Below are 20,902 nucleotides of genomic sequence, written 5' to 3'. Positions count from 1 at the left end.
CCTATTTACCTTCAGTACGAACAGGGCATCCCCGTGCAGCCGATTTCAGCGCTGCTGCGGGCTACAAACTTGCCGCCATTTCCGCAGCCCACAGGCGACGCCCACTGCATCAGGCCACGCCTCCCCTTCCGATATATGAATGTGCCCTTCCCGGCCGCGCAGCGGACGAGCGCAGCAGGCGCGCCTAAGGCAAGCCCGTCTGCGCCCGTCCGCGCCTGGACCGGGCCTAGGGCCACCCCCCCTGCCAGTTTCATCAATTCTGGCCCCGAGATAACGCTAACGTATGATTCTGACTTTCTTCACTCTTTAAATATCTCACCTCATCATTACCAGCGCCTTGAACTGGCCAATCAGCCGTACTTTCTTCCTTATACTTGTCCTAGTTGCTCTTTTGTCACTAATAATTACCGTCGTCTACCAACAAGTACCACTGGCAGGAATAAGATGTTGCCTAAACCTTGTGTGGCAGCACTAATAAATGCACGGTCCCTGCCCAAGCACAAATATGAGATTTCTAACTTCATTGAGGACTGTAAGCTCGATCTTCTCTTCATTACAGAAACTTGGGGTGATCTCTCTTGTGGACCTGACTTTGTCACTGCAACCCCCGAAGGATTCTCGATTATTAGATTGGACAGACCACACCCTAAAAAAGGTGGTGGACTAGCCATTATATATCGCAGCAATCTAACAGTGCGAACTGAGGCCGTCCTCATTACAAGCTGTGAAGCCATTTCTTTTACAATTCCCATTCCTCATGCCCCCCCTTTTAAAGGCACACTTATTTACCGTCCTCCAGGACCTCGCAGTCCTTTTTTTGCCAATCTACCCATTCTATTAGAACCATTGGCAGGTGAAAACCAGTACACCATTCTATGCGATTTTAATTTTCACCTCGAATTACCGGATAACCCTGACACCGCAGCCCTTCTTTCCGAATTGGATGCAATAGGACTCCCTCAATTAATTACCGGTCCCACACATACTGCGGGCCACCTTTTGGACGGTCTTTTCTCTAGTGATACATCACTCACGATGAAGGATGTTCTCCCTCTCACTTGGACTGATCACTCGGCCATTCTTTTTGATTTTCTTTTAAAATCTACTCCCCCTCTGGCCAAAACTCCCTCACCCACTAATCAATTTAGAGCATGGAAAAGCATTGACATCCCCGCTTCTCAGTCATCATTATTAACTTCTCTGCCACCTACTGTGATTGATCCTGAATTAGGAGCCAACAATTATACCAACTGGATACAAAACACTGTCAATATGACAGTTCCCTTAAAGAAACAATCTACTAACAGGGCTTCTAAATCTTCACCCTGGTACAGTGACGCTCTTAGACAGGAAAAGCAAAAATGTAGACGACAGGAACGTAGATGGAGACGAGATTACGACCCAGATCAAAAATCCTGTTACAAAGCCATGATGTTTAACTACAAGCAACTTATCATCTCGGAAAAAAGTAAATTCTATAGCACCCAAATCAATCTTGCACTTGACTCTACTAAACAACTGTTTCAGGTAGTAACACGTCTCTCTGGTCAAGCAGTAACCACTCCCATCATAGCTACGCAGGAGCTCTGTGACTCCTTGGCGAATCACTTCCAAATGAAAGTGACAGATATCTTTACCCAATTCAAGGCTCACACAACCAGTACTGGACACCCGTCTTCCACTCCTAATGATCATAAGCCCCTTTCCCAGGCACGCTCCAACCCGCCTCTCCCAGCCCCCCTTCGTTCCTTTCAGGAATTTACTCAGGTTCCGTTGGAACTGGTATTTCATCTTATTTCTACCACAAACTCTGGCTCACCGGAAGATCCATGTCCCTCTTCCATTCTCAAAACTTTCCCAGATATCATAGGCCCAAAACTCACAGAAATTTTTAATGCCATGTTTTCGTCCAACATCTTTCCTTCCATCTGGAAGAAAGCAACTATCAAACCTCTTATCAAGAAGAGTTCCTTAGACCCTTCTATAGTCGCTAATTATCGCCCTATAGCCTGCCTTCCTCTTCCCGCCAAAATTGTGGAAAAGATTATGAACATCCAAATCTCAGATTTCATAGACCAGAACAACTGTCTAGATAATTCACAATTTGGTTTCCGAAAGGGACACGGAACTGAAACCGCGCTTATTAAGGCTACTGATGAAATCAGGATGACACTTGATGGTGGAGGATCAGCAGTGCTCATTCTGTTGGACCTGTCGGCAGCTTTTGACACGGTCAATCACTCTATTTTGATCGACCGTGTCACAGCGGCAGGGATTACAAGTGGTGCTAAAGATCTTATTTCCTCTTTTCTCACTGATCGAGTACAATCAGTCGCCTTCGGCAATTTTAAGTCACCTCCTTTTACTCTCCCCTGTGGTGTCCCCCAGGGATCCTCGCTAAGTCCGACACTATTTAACATCTATGTGTCGGACTTGGCGAGGATCATAAAAATCCATCACCTGGCGGTGACATCCTACGCTGATGACACCCAGATTGACTTAGCCATTAATAAAAATGGAGATGAAGTGGCGTCCAATTTTAATCAGGGAATGTTAGCAATAAGTGATTGGATGTCCACAAATTGCTTGAAGCTTAACTCCGACAAAACGGAGGTGATGGTGTTTGGCAATCTCTCCCCAGCTTGGTCACCTACTTGGTGGCCGGCCGCTCTGGGACCACCCCCTTCCCCAGTGACTAAGGCAAGAAATTTGGGAGTTTTACTGGATACTAAACTCACTCTTATGCACCATGTTAATGCGGTAGTATCATCCTCATTTTACACCATGAGAATGATCAAAAAACTCCTACCCTATCTTCCTATGAGAATGGCCAGAACCTTGGTCAGTGCATTAGTTATATCTCGCATAGACTATTGTAATGAGCTTCTGGTCAATGCTCAGGAAGGAGTTTAAAAAAAGCTACAGTTGGTGCAGAATGCGGCAGCCAGATTGATCACGGCTACCCCCAAGTATACTTCCATCTCTGGCACTATTGAACAGCTTCATTGGTTGCCAGTGAAGAAAAGAACCAAATTTAAAGCACTTTGCATTGCGTATAAGGCAATTCACTCTCAAGGCCCTGCCTTTTTAAAGGACGCACTCTGCCCCTATAATCCTGTCAGATCCCTCCGATCTTCTACAGCCAGTCTTATGCAGGTTCCCAGGACTAAGAAGGTCTCCTGGGGAGACAGGTCCTTTATAGTGACCACTATCAAACTATGGAACAGTCTTCCAAGCCACATCAAAACCTGTATCTCCCTTCTTTCTTTCCGTAAACAGATAAAGACCTGGCTGTTTAAACAATAACTACTCATGGATTAGCATAGTGGACACTCAGCGCCGAGACACCTTCGGGTATTTGTGCGCTCAACAAATTTCCTACAATAAAATAAAATAAACTGGTTCTCTGGTGCTACAACTGCTCTGCTGACCAAGTTCTCTGGCTCTAGAGCAGCTCTACTGACCTGGTTCTCTGGCTCTACAGCAGCTCTGCTGACCTGGTTCTCTGGCTCTACAGCAGATCTGCTGATCTGGTTCTCTGGCTCTACAACAGTTCTGCTGACCTGGTTCTCTGGCTCTAGAGCGGCTCTGCTGGCCTGGTTCTCTGGCTCTAGAGCAGCTCTGCTGACCTGTTTCTCTGGCTCTACAGCAGCTCTGCTGACCTGGGTCTCAGGCTCTACAACGGCTCTGCTGACCTGGGTCTCGGGCTCTACAACTGCTCTGCTGACTTGGTTCTATGGCTCTACAGCAGCTCTGCTGACCTGGTTCTCTGGCTCTAGAGGAGCTCTGCTGACCTGGTTCTCTGGCTCTAGAGAAGCTTTGCTGTCCTGGTTCTCTGGCTCTAGAGAAGCTTTGCTGTCCTGGTTCTCTGGCTCTAGAGCAGCTTTGCAGACCCGGTTCTCTGGCTCTAGAGCGGCTCCGCTGACCCAGTTCTCTGGCTCTAGAGCGGCTCTGCTGACCTGGTTCTATGGCACTTCAGCGGCTCTACTGACCTGGTTCTCTGGCTCTAGAGCGGCTCTGCTGGCCTGGTTCTCTGGCTCTAGAGCAGCTCTGCTGACCTGTTTCTCTGGCTCTACAGCAGCTCTGCTGACCTGAGTCTCAGGCTCTACAACGGCTCTGCTGACCTGGGTCTCGGGCTCTACAACTGCTCTGCTGTCTTGGTTCTATGGCTCTACAGCAGCTCTGCTGACCTGGTTCTCTGGCTCTAGAGGAGCTCTGCTGACCTGTTTCTCTGGCTCTAGAGAAGCTTTGCTGTCCTGGTTCTCTGGCTCTAGAGAAGCTTTGCTGTCCTGGTTCTCTGGCTCTAGAGCAGCTTTGCAGACCCGGTTCTCTGGCTCTAGAGCGGCTCCGCTGACCCAGTTCTCTGGCTCTAGAGCGGCTCTGCTGGCCTGGTTCTCTGGCTCTAGAGCAGTTCTACTGACCTGGTTCTCTGGCTCTACAACAGTTCTGCTGACCTGGTTCTCTGGCTCTAGAGCGGCTCTGCTGGCCTGGTTCTCTGGCTCTAGAGCAGTTCTGCTGACTTGGTTCTCTGGCTCTACAGCAGCTCTGCTGATCTGGTTTTCTAGCTCTACAGCAGTTCTGCTGACCTGGTTCCCTGGGTCTACAGCGCCACTGCTGACCGGGTTCTCTTGCTCTAGAGCAGCTCTGCTGACTGGTTCTCTGGAGCTACAACTGCTCTGCTGACCAAGTTCTCTGGCTCTAGAGCAGCTCTACTGACCTGGTTCTCTGGCTCTACAGCAGCTCTGCTGACCTGGTTCTCTGGCTCTACAGCAGCTCTGCTGACCTGGTTCTCTGGCTCTAGAGGAGCTCTGCTGACCTGGTTCTCTGGCTCTAGAGAAGCTTTGCTGTCCTGGTTCTCTGGCTCTAGAGAAGCTTTGCTGTCCTGGTTCTCTGGCTCTAGAGCAGCTTTGCAGACCCGGTTCTCTGGCTCTAGAGCGGCTCCGCTGACCTGGTTCTATGGCTCTTCAGCGGCTCTACTGACCTGGTTCTCTGGCTCTACAGCGGCTCTGCTGACCTGGTTCTCTGGCTCTACAGCAGCTTGCTGACCAGCTTCTCTGGCTCTACAGCAGCTTGATGACCTGCTTCTCTGGCTCTGCAGCAGCTCTACTGACCTGGTTCTCTGGCTCTACAACAGTTCTGCTGACCTGGTTCTCTGGCTCTAGAGCGGCTCTGCTGGCCTGGTTCTCTGGCTCTAGAGCAGCTCTGCTGACCTGTTTCTCTGGCTCTACAGCAGCTCCGCTGACCTGGGTCTCAGGCTCTACAACGGCTCTGCTGACCTGTGTCTCGGGCTCTACAACTGCTCTGCTGACTTGGTTCTATGGCTCTACAGCAGCTCAGCTGACCTGGTTCTCTGGCTCTAGAGGAGCTCTGCTGACCTGGTTCTCTGGCTCTAGAGAAGCTTTGCTGTCCTGGTTCTCTGGCTCTAGAGCGGCTCTGCTGGCCTGGTTCTCTGGCTCTATAGCAGCTCTGCTGACCTGTTTCTCTGGCTCTACAGCAGCTTGCTGACCAGCTTCTCTGGCTCTACAGCAGCTTGATGACCTGCTTCTCTGGCTCTGCAGCAGCTCTACTGACTTGGTTTCTCTGGCTCTACAGCAGCTCTGCTGACCTGGTTCTAAGGTTCTACAGCAGCTCCGCTGACCTGGTTCTCTGGCTCTACAGCAGCTTGCTGACCTAGTTCTCTGGCTCTACAACACCTCTGCTGATCCGGTTAGCTGACCTGGTTCTCTGGTCCAGTTCTCTGGCCATAGAGCATCACTGTTGACCTGGTTCTATGGCTCTTCAGCGGCTCTACTGACCTGGTTCTCTGGCTCTAGAGCGGTTCTGCTGACCTGGTTCTCTGGCTCTAGAGCGGCTCTGCTGACCTGGTTCTCTGGCTCTACAGAAGCTCTGCTGACCTGGTTCTCTGTCGCTACAGCAGCTTGCTGACCAGCTTCTCTGGCTCTACAGCAGCTTGATGACCTGCTTCTCTCGCTCTGCAGCAGCTCTGCTGACCTGGTTCTCTGGCTCTCCAGCAGCTCTGCTGACCTGGTTCTAAGGCTCTACTGCAGCTCGGCTGACCTGGTTCTCTGGCTCTACAGTAGCTTGCTGACCTTGTTCGCTGACCTGGTTCTCTGGCCCAGTTCTCTGGCCATAGAGCAGCTCTGCTGACCTCGTTCTCCGGATCTACAGCAGCTCTGCTGACCTGGTGCTGTGGCTCTACAGCAGCTCTACTGACCTGGTTCTCTGGCTCTACAGCAGCTCTGCTGACCTGGTTCTAAGGTTCTACAGCAGCTCCGCTGACCTGGTTCTCTGGCTCTACAGCAGCTTGCTGACCTGGTTCTCTGGCTCTACAACACCTCTGCTGACCCGGTTAGCTGACCTGGTTCTCTGGCCCAGTTCTCTGGCCATAGAGCATCTCTGCTGACCTGGTTCTATAGCTCTACAGCAGCTCTGCTGACCTGGTTCTCTGGCTCTCGAGTGGCTCTGCTGGCCTGGTTCCCTGGCTCAACAGCAGCTCTGCTGACCTGGGTCTCAGGCTCCACAATGGGTCTGCTGACCTGGTTCTCTGGCGCTACAGAAGCTCTGTTGACCAGCTTCTATGGCTCTACAGCAGCTTGATGACCTGCTGCTCTGGCTCTGCAGCAGCTCTGCTGACCTCGTTCTGTGTCTCTCCAGCAGCTCTGCTGACCTGGTTCTAAGGCTCTACAGCAGCTCGGCTGACCTGGTTCTCTGGCTCTACAGCAGCTTGCTGACCTGATTCTCTGGGTCTACAACACCTCTGCTGACCTGGTTCGCTGACCTGGTTCCCTGGCCCAGTTCTCTGGCCATAGAGCAGCTCTGCTGACCTTGTTCTCCGGATCTACAGCAGCTCTGCTGACCTGGTGCTCTGGCTCCACAGCAGTTCTGCTGACCTGGTTCTCAGACTCTAGAACAACTCTGCTGACCTTGTTCTCTGTCTCTACAGCAGCTCTGCTGACCTGCTTCTCTAGCTCTACAGCAGCTCTGCTGACCTGGTTCCCTGGGTCTTCAGCGCCACTGCTGACCGCGTTCTCTGGCTCTAGAGCAGCTCTGCTGACCTGGTTCTCTGGTGCTACAACTGCTCTGCTGGCCTGGTTCTCTGGCTCTACAGCAGCTCTGCTGACCTGGTTCTATGGCTCTACAGCAGCTCTGCTGACTCAGTTCTCTGGCTCTAGAGCGGCTCTGCTGACCTGGTTCTATGGCTCTTCAGCGGCTCTACTGACCTGGTTCTCTGGCTCTAGAGTGGCTCTGCTGACCTGGTTCTCTGGCTCTACAGCAGCGCTGCTGACCTGGGTCTCAGGCTCGACAATGGCTCTGCTGACCTAGGTCTCGGGCTCTACAACGGCTCTGCTGACTTGGTTCTATGGCTCTACAGCAGCTCTGCTGACCTGGTTCTCTGTCTCTACAGCAGCTCTGCTGACCTGCTTCTCTAGCTCTACAGCAGCTTGCTGACCTGGTTCTCTGGCTCTACAGCAGTTCTGCTAACTTGGTTCTCTGGCTCTACAGTAGCTCTGCTGATCTGGTTCTCTAGCTCTACAGCAGTTCTGCTGATCTGGTCCCTGGGTCTACAGCGCCACTGCTGACCGGGTTCTCTGGCTCTAGAGCAGCTCTGCTCACTGGTTCTCTGGTGCTGCAACTGCTCTGCTGACCAAGTTCTCTGGCTCTGGAGCAGCTCTACTGACCTGGTCCTCTGGCTCTACAGCAGCTCTGCTGACCTTGTTCTCTGGCTCTACAGCAGCTCTGCTGACCTGGTTCTCTGGCTCTACAACAGTTCTGCTGACCTGGTTCTCTGGCTCTAGAGCGGCTCTGCTGGCCTGGTTCTCTGGCTCTAGAGCAGCTCTGCTGACCTGTTTCTCTGGCTTCACAGCAGCTCTGCTGCCCTGGGTCTCAGGCTCTACAACGGCTCTGCTGACCTGGGTCTCGGGCTCTACAGCTGCTATGCTGACTTGGTTTTATGGCTTTACAGCAGCTCTGCTGACCTGGTTCTCTGGCTCTAGAGGAGCTCTGCTGACCTGGTTCTCTGGCTCTAGAGAAGCTTTGCTGTCCTGGTTCTATGGCTCTAGAGAAGCTTTGCTGTCATGTGTAGGAGAGTAGGATCTGCACTTGTGTTGCCCCCACTTTTTTTCTGATGTATACACTGGTTTCTGGCTATAGTCTGGCTGGGTCCCTGCTAATCAGGGCCCCAGTCTAACTGATCTCTCTAAACAACTTGGTGTGCATATTAGATGCACTAGTGATTGGATACTGTGGTACCTTATCAGCCCCTAGTATATGGTACCTTAGGTACCTAGGGCATTGGTACTTCACAGGCCTACCAGGGGCTGCAGCATCTACTATGCCACCCCTAGGAAGCACTCACAATCTGACACCACAGGCCTGCTACTGCAGCCTGTGTGAGGTAGTGTTAGCACTCCTCACTGAGGTATAGGTTCCTATATCTCACCATATACACACATATAAACCTATCAGTCACCCCTATGGTAGGCCCTATCAATTCCAAGGGCAGGGTGCTTGGTTTACTATGTGAGGGGGTGCTCCTGCCTGAGCCGGGCCCCTCTGCAGCTGGCAGAGTCTATTCTCTGCTGCTGTTTGTGGATGCGGTTAAACCATATACTCTTAAGTGCATTATAACCTCGCTGTAAATGCTAACTTTGGAATGACTGCATCAAAACATGTAGTGTTTGGTGTCAAACAACTTGGAATCCTACCCCCACACCAGTAACTGGTGTGGGAGTAGGATCCCACCCTTCTAGAGGGGGCGACATGTACACCCTGTACTACACGATAGAAATCATCTAGAGCCCTGGCATCACAAAATGGATGCCACCAGCACAGACACCGGGCTGCCCTCCTGCTGCTGACCGAAACTCGCAGTGGAGGGAGATCAACAAAGGGTTTCCTGTCACAGGGAGGTGTCACCACCTCCCAGACAGGATTTAGTGTATTGGAGCTGGGTGGGTGCACTCTTAGAGTGCTTTGAAGTCCTGCACTGGGGGAGCAGTAGGCTCCTCTGTGCATATGCCAGCTCAAACCGGTTCAGGGGCTGCCTGCCCCTGTCCTGGCACGAAACTGGACAAAGGGAAGTGGGTGTAACCACCCACTACGCTGGCCCTCCTAGAGGAGTGGCCCTAGAGCTAGTCCCTCCCATCTTATCAGTAATAAGATACCACACATTGCCAATACAATTTAGATTACACCTGGATGACGCTCAACGAAGAAGAATCCTGGCCCTTCAACTTTCTACTATCTTTAGAAGACCGAAGGATCTCCCTTGGAGTCAAGGAGTGACTCCCCTGCTTGGCAGGCACCTAAAGGACTGAACAATGGTTGCAAACTTTACCGCTCCCGCCGGAGCCCGAAGTCCCTGCGTCCCCTGAAGCTGATTTCCTGACCTCTCGTCGGCCATTTTGAGTCCCCAGTGAAGCTGTGGCGTCTGGACCCCACGAGTGACGAGGTACAGCAATACCAGGGAACCGTGCACTAATTTTGAGTGCAAGCCCTGAACGACAAACTACAAACTTGTGCTTTGGACCACTTAATGTCCAAGTCCCTAGCAGGTCTGGAACCCAAGATCAGCGGCCTACCTCGTCCCGAGTGACCGTGGGCTGCTCCTGAAGTTTCCCTGTGAAGGCATCTTTGCGGTTGCTTGCCCGTTGGCTAGTAGCCCGCCCAAAGACTATCTGAACTGCTCCAAGGGTTTGCCTGGTTGCTCTGAGCCTGCCCTCACTTACCCTTGCTGGGTAAGTCCATCGGACCTTGCTGGTCTGAACCATCCAAGATCTTCATTCCACACGAGACTTGCAGTTGCCAAGGTTTGTTGGCTCCGATCCGAGTGCCGACACTGCCATCAGCTGCAGACGTCTTGGGACCCTCTAAATCCAGCTGCTGGTCTTCCTCGATCTCTCCTGGACCACGTGAACGAAGAGACAAAACACCATCAGCGACGTGAAGAGACTCGACAGTTGTGGTCATCTATCCTGAAGGCCACCGGTCACCGGCAAGTGACTCTGAACTCTGTCCCCTCAATTTCTAGGTCGCCTGCAACTCCAATCCATCGTTGGATTTCCACGGACACTTCACCCGACGACACAAGCAGCAAGACTTCAACGATTCCCATTGAAAACAGCATCGCGACCCGACACCAAAGGACACCTGTGCACCCGGCTTCCCTGGGTGAGGTAACTCTGGCATTACGGTGCCCAAGTGTGCATTGGCTATCGAAGTACTTACCCTGTAGGTTGTTTCCTTGTTGTCCATTCCGAAGTGCCCTAGAACTGTAAAATACAAACCGCGACATTTGCAATTGAAACGCATTGAAACCCGCGTGCGTGTTTAGACACTGCACGCGTCTTCTGTGGGCTGATTACTTACCTGTAAACACTGCAGCAGTGAAGCCCCAGCGATTCCCAAGGCCCTAGGCCTCTTACTTTTGCAAGTCGAGTTTGTTATACCACTATTTTAGTATATGGTCTGGTACGCCCCTAGGGCTACAGCCATATTTGTGCTTAATTTATTGAGAACTGTTGATCTTATTAATGTTTACCTGGCTCTAATCTCATAAAGAGATTAGTAGAGTATATTTAGAAATAAATACATATATATTTGATATATATACCTGTGTGGTGTCTTTTCATTTGGTAATTCAAGAGATTATAAGGTAAAACAAGCTGCTTTACATTCCTCAGAGACTTAGCCTGAAGGCTGCTCTCCACAGCTACCACTAGGATAGCTTTCTTTAAAAGGTTGTCTTTAAACCTATCTACCAAGAGTCGAATTGGACTGGTGCAAGGTGGACACTATAACTAGTGACCAGCATATGCAAGGCCAACTTCTCACATCCTGGTTCTCTGGCTCTAGAGCAGCTTTGCAGACCCGGTTCTCTGGCTCTAGAGCGGCTCCGCTGACCCAGTTCTCTGGCTCTAGAGCGGCTCTGCTGACCTGGTTTTATGGCTCTTCAGCGGCTCTACTGACCTGGTTCTCTGGCTCTAGAGCGGCTCTGCTGACCTGGTTCTCTGGCTCTACAGCAGCATGCTGACCAGCTTCTCTGGCTCTACAGCAGCTTGATGGCCTGCTTCTCTGGCTCTGCAGCAGCTCTACTGACCTGGTTCTCTGGCTCTACAACAGTTCTGCTGACCTGGTTCTCTGGCTCTAGAGCGGCTCTGCTGGCCTGGTTCTCTGGCTCTAGAGCAGCTCTGCTGACCTGGTTCTCTGGCTCTAGAGCGGCTTTGCTGACCTGGTTTTCTGGCTCTACAATTCCTCTGCTGTCCTGGTTCTCAGGTTCTACTGCAGCTTGATGACCTGGTTCTCTGGAGAGGCTCTGCTGACCTGGTTCTCAGGCTCTACAACGGCTCTGCTGACCTGGTTCTCTGGAGCGGCACTGCTGACCCGGTTCTCCGGATCTACAGCAGCTCTGTTGACCTGGTGCTCTGGCTCTACAGCAGCTCTGCTGACCTGGTTCTCTGGCTCTGCAGCAGCTCTGTGGACCTGGTTCTCTGGCTCTACAGCAGCTCTGCTAACTTGGTTTCTCTGGCTCTTCAGCAGCTCTGCTGACCAGGTTCTCCGGCTCCACTGCAGCTCTACTGACTTGGTTCGAAGGTTCTACAGCAGCTCCGCTGACCTGATTCTCTAGCTCTACAGCAGCTTGCTGACCTGGTTCTAAGGTTCTACAGCAGCTCCGCTGACCTGGTTCTCTGGCTCTACAGCAGCTTGCTGACCTGGTTCTCTGGCTCTAAAACACCTCTGCTGATCCGGTTAGCTGACCTGGTTCTCTGACCATAGAGCATCTCTGCTGACCTGGTTCTATGGCTCTACAGCAGCTCTGCTGACCAGCTTCTCTGGCTCTACAGCAGCTTGACGACCTGCTTCTCTGGCTCTGCAGCAGCTCTGCTGACCTCGTTCTCTGGCTCTCCAGCAGCTCGTCTGACCTGGTTCTCTGGCTCTCCAGCAGCTTGCTGACGTGGTTCTCTGGGTCTACAGCACCTCTGCTGACCTGGTTCGCTGACCTGGTTCCCTGGCCCAGTTCTCTGGCCATAGAGCAGCTCTGCTGACCTTGTTCTCCGGATCTACAGCAGCTCTGCTGACCTGGTGCGCTGGCTCTACAGCAGTTCTGCTGACCTGGTTCTCAGACTCTAGAACAACTCTGCTGACCTTGTTCTCTGTCTCTACAGCAGCTCTGCTGACCTGCTTCTCTAGCTCTACAGCAGCTCTGCGGACCTGGTTCCCTGGGTCTTCAGCGCCACTGCTGACCGCGTTCTCTGGCTCTAGAGCAGCTCTGCTGACCTGGTTCTCTGGTGCTACAACTGCTCTGCTGGCCTGGTTCTCTGGCTCTACAGCAGCTCTGCTGACCTGGTTCTATGGCTCTACAGCAGCTCTGCTGACTCAGTTCTCTGGCTCTAGAGCGGCTCTGCTGACCTGGTTCTATGGCTCTTCAGCGGCTCTACTGACCTGGTTCTCTGGCTCTAGAGTGGCTCTGCTGACCTGGTTCTCTGGCTCTACAGCAGCGCTGCTGACCTGGGTCTCAGGCTCGACAATGGCTCTGCTGACCTAGGTCTCGGGCTCTACAACGGCTCTGCTGACTTGGTTCTATGGCTCTACAGCAGCTCTGCTGACCTGGTTCTCTGTCTCTCCAGCAGCTCTGCTGACCTGCTTCTCTAGCTCTACAGCAGCTTGCTGACCTGGTTCTCTGGCTCTACAGCAGTTCTGCTGACTTGGTTCTCTGGCTCTACAGCAGTTCTGCTGACTTGGTTCTTTGGCTCTACAGCAGCTCTGCTGATCTGGTTCTCTAGCTCTACAGCAGTTCTGCTGACCTGGTTCCCTGGGTCTACAGTGCCACTGCTGACCGGGTTCTCTGGCTCTAGAGCAGCTCTGCTGACTGCTCAGTGGACACTAGAAACTCCTGAGGCACAGCCGGGAGCACGCTCGCACTTACTCGTTTTTTAAAAAACTTTTAAAAATTGTGTGATACTTTGTTAGCTTTCTTATTCACCCTCCCAGAGCTCCTATTTACCTTCAGTACGAACAGGGCATCCCCGCGCAGCAGATTTCAGCGCTGCTGCGGGCTACAAACTTGCCGCCATTTCCGCAGCCCACAGGCGACGCCCACTGCATCAGGCCACGCCTCCCCTTCCGATATATGAATGTGCACTTCCCGGCCGCGCAGCGGACGAGCGCAGCAGGCGCGCCTAAGGCAAGCCCGTCTGCGCCCGTCCGCGCCTGGACCGGGCCTAGGGCCACCCCCCCTGCCAGTTTCATCAATTCTGGCCCTGAGATAACGCTAACGTATGATTCTGACTTTCTTCACTCTTTAAATATCTCACCTCATCATTACCAGCGCCTTGAACTGGCCAATCAGCCGTACTTTCTTCCTTATACTTGTCCTAGTTGCTCTTTTGTCACTAATAATTACCGTCGTCTACCAACAAGTACCACTGGCAGGAATAAGATGTTGCCTAAACCTTGTGTGGCAGCACTAATAAATGCACGTTCCCTGCCCAAGCACAAATATGAGATTTCTAACTTCATTGAGGACTGTAAGCTCGATCTTCTCTTCATTACAGAAACTTGGGGTGATCTCTCTTGTGGACCTGACTTTGTCACTGCAACCCCCGAAGGATTCTCGAATATTAGATTGGACAGACCACACCCTAAAAAAGGTGGTGGACTAGCCATTATATATCGCAGCAATCTAACAGTGCGAACTGAGGCCGTCCTCATTACAAGCTGTGAAGCCATTTCTTTTACAATTCCCATTCCTCATGCCCCCCCTTTTAAAGGCACACTTATTTACCGTCCTCCAGGACCTCGCAGTCCTTTTTTTGCCAATCTACCCATTCTATTAGAACCATTGGCAGGTGAAAACCAGTACACCATTCTATGCGATTTTAATTTTCACCTCGAATTACCGGATAACCCTGACACCGCAGCCCTTCTTTCCGAATTGGATGCAATAGGACTCCCTCAATTAATTACCGGTCCCACACATACTGCAGGCCACCTTTTGGACGGTCTTTTCTCTAGTGATACATCACTCACAATGAAGGATGTTCTCCCTCTCACTTGGACTGATCACTCGGCCATTCTTTTTGATTTTCTTTTAAAATCTACTCCCCCTCTGGCCAAAACTCCCTCACCCACTAATCAATTTAGAGCATGGAAAAGCATTGACATCCCCGCTTCTCAGTCATCATTATTAACTTCTCTGCCACCTACTGTGATTGATCCTGAATTAGGAGCCAACAATTATACCAACTGGATACAAAACACTGTCAATATGACAGTTCCCTTAAAGAAACAATCTACTAACAGGGCTTCTAAATCTTCACCCTGGTACAGTGACGCTCTTAGACAGGAAAAGCAAAAATGTAGACGACAGGAACGTAGATGGAGACGAGATTACGACCCAGATCAAAAATCCTGTTACAAAGCCATGATGTTTAACTACAAGCAACTTATCATCTCGGAAAAAAGTAAATTCTATAGCACCCAAATCAATCTTGCACTTGACTCTACTAAACAACTGTTTCAGGTAGTAACACGTCTCTCTGGTCAAGCAGTAACCACTCCCATCATAGCTACGCAGGAGCTCTGTGACTCCTTGGCGAATCACTTCCAAAAGAAAGTGACAGATATCTTTACCCAATTCAAGGCTCACACAACCAGTACTGGACACCCGTCTTCCACTCCTAATGATCATAAGCCCCTTTCCCAGGCACGCTCCAACCCGCCTCTCCCAGCCCCCCTTCGTTCCTTTCAGGAATTTACTCAGGTTCCGTTGGAACTGGTATTTCATCTTATTTCTACCACGAACTCTGGCTCACCGGAAGATCCATGTCCCCCTTCCATTCTCAAAACTTTCCCAGATATCATAGGCCCAAAACTCACAGAAATTTTTAATGCCATGTTTTCGTCCAACATCTTTCCTTCCATCTGGAAGAAAGCGACTATCAAACCTCTTATCAAGAAGAGTTCCTTAGACCCTTCTATAGTCGCTAATTATCGCCCTATAGCCTGCCTTCCTCTTCCCGCCAAAATTGTGGAAAAGATTATGAACATCCAAATCTCAGATTTCATACACCAGAACAACTGTCTAGATAATTCACAATTTGGTTTCCGAAAGGGACACGGAACTGAAACCGCGCTTATTAAGGCTACTGATGAAATCCGGATGACACTTGATGGTGGAGGATCAGCAGTGCTCATTCTGTTGGACCTGTCGGCAGCTTTTGACACGGTCAATCACTCTATTTTGATCGACCGTGTCACAGCGGCAGGGATTACAAGTGGTGCTAAAGATCTTATTTCCTCTTTTCTCACTGATCGAGTACAATCAGTCGCCTTCGGCAATTTTAAGTCACCTCCTTTTACTCTCCCCTGTGGTGTCCCCCAGGGATCCTCGCTAAGTCCGACACTATTTAACATCTATGTGTCGGACTTGGCGAGGATCATAAAAATCCATCACCTGGCGGTGACATCCTACGCTGATGACACCCAGATTGACTTAGCCATTAATAAAAATGGAGATGAAGTGGCGTCCAATTTTAATCAGGGAATGTTAGCAATAAGTGATTGGATGTCCACAAATTGCTTGAAGCTTAACTCCGACAAAACGGAGGTGATGGTGTTTGGCAATCTCTCCCCAGCTTGGTCACCTACTTGGTGGCCGGCCGCTCTGGGACCACCCCCTTCCCCAGTGACTAAGGCAAGAAATTTGGGAGTTTTACTGGATACTAAACTCACTCTTATGCACCATGTTAATGCGGTAGTATCATCCTCATTTTACACCATGAGAATGATCAAAAAACTCCTACCCTATCTTCCTATGAGCATGGCCAGAACCTTGGTCAGTGCATTAGTTATATCTCGCATAGACTATTGTAATGCGCTTCTGGTCAATGCTCAGGAAGGAGTTTAAAAAAAGCTACAGTTGGTGCAGAATGCGGCAGCCAGATTGATCACGGCTACCCCCAAGTATACTTCCATCTCTGGCACTATTGAACAGCTTCATTGGTTGCCAGTGAAGAAAAGAACCAAATTTAAAGCACTTTGCATTGCGTATAAGGCAATTCACTCTCAAGGCCCTGCCTTTTTAAAGGACGCACTCTGCCCCTATAATCCTGTCAGATCCCTCCGATCTTCTACAGCCAGTCTTATGCAGGTTCCCAGGACTAAGAAGGTCTCCTGGGGAGACAGGTCCTTTATAGTGACCACTATCAAACTATGGAACAGTCTTCCAAGCCACATCAAAACCTGTATCTCCCTTCTTTCTTTCCGTAAACAGATAAAGACCTGGCTGTTTAAACAATAACTACTCATGGATTAGCATAGTGGACACTCAGCGCCGAGACACCTTCGGGTATTTGTGCGCTCAACAAATTTCCTACAATAAAATAAAATAAACTGGTTCTCTGGTGCTACAACTGCTCTGCTGACCAAGTTCTCTGGCTCTAGAGCAGCTCTACTGACCTGGTTCTCTGGCTCTACAGCAGCTCTGCTGACCTGGTTCTCTGGCTCTACAGCAGATCTGCTGATCTGGTTCTCTGGCTCTACAACAGTTCTGCTGACCTGGTTCTCTGGCTCTAGAGCGGCTCTGCTGGCCTGGTTCTCTGGCTCTAGAGCAGCTCTGCTGACCTGTTTCTCTGGCTCTACAGCAGCTCTGCTGACCTGGGTCTCAGGCTCTACAACGGCTCTGCTGACCTGGGTCTCGGGCTCTACAACTGCTCTGCTGACTTGGTTCTATGGCTCTACAGCAGCTCTGCTGACCTGGTTCTCTGGCTCTAGAGGAGCTCTGCTGACCTGGTTCTCTGGCTCTAGAGAAGCTTTGCTGTCCTGGTTTTCTGGCTCTAGAGAAGCTTTGCTGTCCTGGTTCTCTGGCTCTAGAGCAGCTTTGCAGACCTGGTTCTCTGGCTCTAGAGCGGCTCCGCTGACCCAGTTCTCTGGCTCTAGAGCGGCTCTGCTGACCTGGTTCTATGGCTCTTCAGCGGCTCTACTGACCTGGTTCTCTGGCTCTAGAGCGGCTCTGCTGGCCTGGTTCTCTGGCTCTAGAGCAGCTCTGCTGACCTGTTTCTCTGGCTCTACAGCAGCTCTGCTGACCTGGGTCTCAGGCTCTACAACGGCTCTGCTGACCTGGGTCTCGGGCTCTACAACTGCTCTGCTGTCTTGGTTCTATGGCTCTACAGCAGCTCTGCTGACCTGGTTCTCTGGCTCTAGAGGAGCTCTGCTGACCTGGTTCTCTGGCTCTAGAGAAGCTTTGCTGTCCTGGTTCTCTGGCTCTAGAGAAGCTTTGCTGTCCTGGTTCTCTGGCTCTAGAGCAGCTTTGCAGACCCGGTTCTCTGGCTCTAGAGCGGCTCCGCTGACCCAGTTCTCTGGCTCTAGAGCGGCTCTGCTGACCTGGTTCTATGGCTCTTCAGCGGCTCTACTGACCTGGTTCTCTGGCTCTAGAGCGGCTCTGCTGACCTGGTTCTCTGGCTCTACAGCAGCTTGCTGACCAGCTTCTCTGGCTCTACAGCAGCTTGATGACCTGCTTCTCTGGCTCTGCAGCAGCTCTACTGACCTGGTTCTCTGGCTCTACAACAGTTCTGCTGACCTGGTTCTCTGGCTCTAGAGCGGCTCTGCTGGCCTGGTTCTCTGGCTCTAGAGCAGCTCTGCTGACTGGTTCTCTGGAGCTACAACTGCTCTGCTGACCAAGTTCTCTGGCTCTAGAGCAGCTCTACTGACCTGGTTCTCTGGCTCTAGAGCGGCTCCGCTGACCCAGTTCTCTGGCTCTAGAGCGGCTCTGCTGACCTGGTTCTATGGCTCTTCAGCGGCTCTACTGACCTGGTTCTCTGGCTCTAGAGCGGCTCTGCTGGCCTGGTTCTCTGGCTCTAGAGCAGCTCTGCTGACCTGTTTCTCTGGCTCTACAGCAGCTCTGCTGACCTGGGTCTCAGGCTCTACAACGGCTCTGCTGACCTGGGTCTCGGGCTCTACAACTGCTCTGCTGTCTTGGTTCTATGGCTCTACAGCAGCTCTGCTGACCTGGTTCTCTGGCTCTAGAGGAGCTCTGCTGACCTGGTTCTCTGGCTCTAGAGAAGCTTTGCTGTCCTGGTTCTCTGGCTCTAGAGAAGCTTTGCTGTCCTGGTTCTCTGGCTCTAGAGCAGCTTTGCAGACCCGGTTCTCTGGCTCTAGAGCGGCTCCGCTGACCCAGTTCTCTGGCTCTAGAGCGGCTCTGCTGACCTGGTTCTATGGCTCTTCAGCGGCTCTACTGACCTGGTTCTCTGGCTCTAGAGCGGCTCTGCTGACCTGGTTCTCTGGCTCTACAGCAGCTTGCTGACCAGCTTCTCTGGCTCTACAGCAGCTTGATGACCTGCTTCTCTGGCTCTGCAGCAGCTCTACTGACCTGGTTCTCTGGCTCTACAACAGTTCTGCTGACCTGGTTCTCTGGCTCTAGAGCGGCTCTGCTGGCCTGGTTCTCTGGCTCTAGAGCAGTTCTGCTGACTTGGTTCTCTGGCTCTACAGCAGCTCTGCTGATCTGGTTTTCTAGCTCTACAGCAGTTCTGCTGACCTGGTTCCCTGGGTCTACAGCGCCACTGCTGACCGGGTTCTCTGGCTCTAGAGCAGCTCTGCTGACTGGTTCTCTGGAGCTACAACTGCTCTGCTGACCAAGTTCTCTGGCTCTAGAGCAGCTCTACTGACCTGGTTCTCTGGCTCTACAGCAGCTCTGCTGACCTGGGTCTCTGGCTCTACAGCAGCTCTGCTGACCTGGTTCTCTGGCTCTAGAGGAGCTCTGCTGACCTGGTTCTCTGGCTCTAGAGAAGCTTTGCTGTCCTGGTTCTCTGGCTCTAGAGAAGCTTTGCTGTCCTGGTTCTCTGGCTCTAGAGCAGCTTTGCAGACCCGGTTCTCTGGCTCTAGAGCGGCTCCGCTGACCTGGTTCTATGGCTCTTCAGCGGCTCTACTGACCTGGTTCTCTGGCTCTACAGCGGCTCTGCTGACCTGGTTCTCTGGCTCTACAGCAGCTTGCTGACCAGCTTCTCTGGCTCTACAGCAGCTTGATGACCTGCTTCTCTGGCTCTGCAGCAGCTCTACTGACCTGGTTCTCTGGCTCTACAACAGTTCTGCTGACCTGGTTCTCTGGCTCTAGAGCGGCTCTGCTGGCCTGGTTCTCTGGCTCTAGAGCAGCTCTGCTGACCTGTTTCTCTGGCTCTACAGCAGCTCTGCTGACCTGGGTCTCAGGCTCTACAACGGCTCTGCTGACCTGTGTCTCGGGCTCTACAACAGCTCTGCTGACTTGGTTCTATGGCTCTACAGCAGCTCAGCTGACCTGGTTCTCTGGCTCTAGAGGAGCTCTGCTGACCTGGTTCTCTGGCTCTAGAGAAGCTTTGCTGTCCTGGTTCTCTGGCTCTAGAGAAGCTTTGCTGTCCTGGTTCTCTGGCTCTAGAGCGGCTCTGCTGGCCTGGTTCTCTGGCTCTATAGCAGCTCTGCTGACCTGTTTCTCTGGCTCTACAGCAGCTTGCTGACCAGCTTCTCTGGCTCTACAGCAGCTTGATGACCTGCTTCTCTGGCTCTGCAGCAGCTCTACTGACTTGGTTTCTCTGGCTCTACAGCAGCTCTGCTGACCTGGTTCTAAGGTTCTACAGCAGCTCCGCTGACCTGGTTCTCTGGCTCTACAGCAGCTTGCTGACCTAGTTCTCTGGCTCTACAACACCTCTGCTGATCCGGTTAGCTGACCTGGTTCTCTGGTCCAGTTCTCTGGCCATAGAGCATCACTGTTGACCTGGTTCTATGGCTCTTCAGCGGCTCTACTGACCTGGTTCTCTGGCTCTAGAGCGGTTCTGCTGACCTGGTTCTCTGGCTCTAGAGCGGCTCTGCTGACCTGGTTCTCTGGCTCTACAGAAGCTCTGCTGACCTGGTTCTCTGGCGCTACAGCAGTTTGCTGACCAGCTTCTCTGGCTCTACAGCAGCTTGATGACCTGCTTCTCTCGCTCTGCAGCAGCTCTGCTGACCTGGTTCTCTGGCTCTCCAGCAGCTCTGCTGACCTGGTTCTAAGGCTCTACTGCAGCTCGGCTGACCTGGTTCTCTGGCTCTACAGTAGCTTGCTGACCTTGTTCGCTGACCTGGTTCTCTGGCTCAGTTCTCTGGCCATAGAGCAGCTCTGCTGACCTCGTTCTCCGGATCTACAGCAGCTCTGCTGACCTGGTGCTGTGGCTCTACAGCAGCTCTACTGACCTGGTTCTCTGGCTCTACAGCAGCTCTGCTGACCTGGTTCTAAGGTTCTACAGCAGCTCCGCTGACCTGGTTCTCTGGCTCTACAGCAGCTTGCTGACCTGGTTCTCTGGCTCTACAACACCTCTGCTGACCCGGTTAGCTGACCTGGTTCTCTGGCCCAGTTCTCTGGCCATAGAGCATCTCTGCTGACCTGGTTCTATAGCTCTACAGCAGCTCTGCTGACCTGGTTCTCTGGCTCTCGAGTGGCTCTGCTGGCCTGGTTCCCTGGCTCTACAGCAGCTCTGCTGACCTGGGTCTCAGGCTCTACAATGGGTCTGCTGACCTGGTTCTCTGGCGCTACAGAAGCTCTGTTGACCAGCTTCTATGGCTCTACAGCAGCTTGATGACCTGCTGCTCTGGCTCTGCAGCAGCTTTGCTGACCTCGTTCTGTGTCTCTCCAGCAGCTCTGCTGACCTGGTTCTAAGGCTCTACAGCAGCTCGGCTGACCTGGTTCTCTGGCTCTACAGCAGCTTGCTGACCTGATTCTCTGGGTCTACAACACCTCTGCTGACCTGGTTCGCTGACCTGGTTCCCTGGCCCAGTTCTCTGGCCATAGAGCAGCTCTGCTGACCTTGTTCTCCGGATCTACAGCAGCTCTGCTGACCTGGTGCTCTGGCTCCACAGCAGTTCTGCTGACCTGGTTCTCAGACTCTAGAACAACTCTGCTGAC

Source organism: Triturus cristatus, chromosome 1_1, assembly GCF_964204655.1.
Source record: "Triturus cristatus chromosome 1_1, aTriCri1.1, whole genome shotgun sequence".
In the NCBI taxonomy this organism is placed as follows: domain Eukaryota; kingdom Metazoa; phylum Chordata; class Amphibia; order Caudata; family Salamandridae; genus Triturus; species Triturus cristatus.
Note: the sequence above shows the minus strand (reverse complement) of the source record.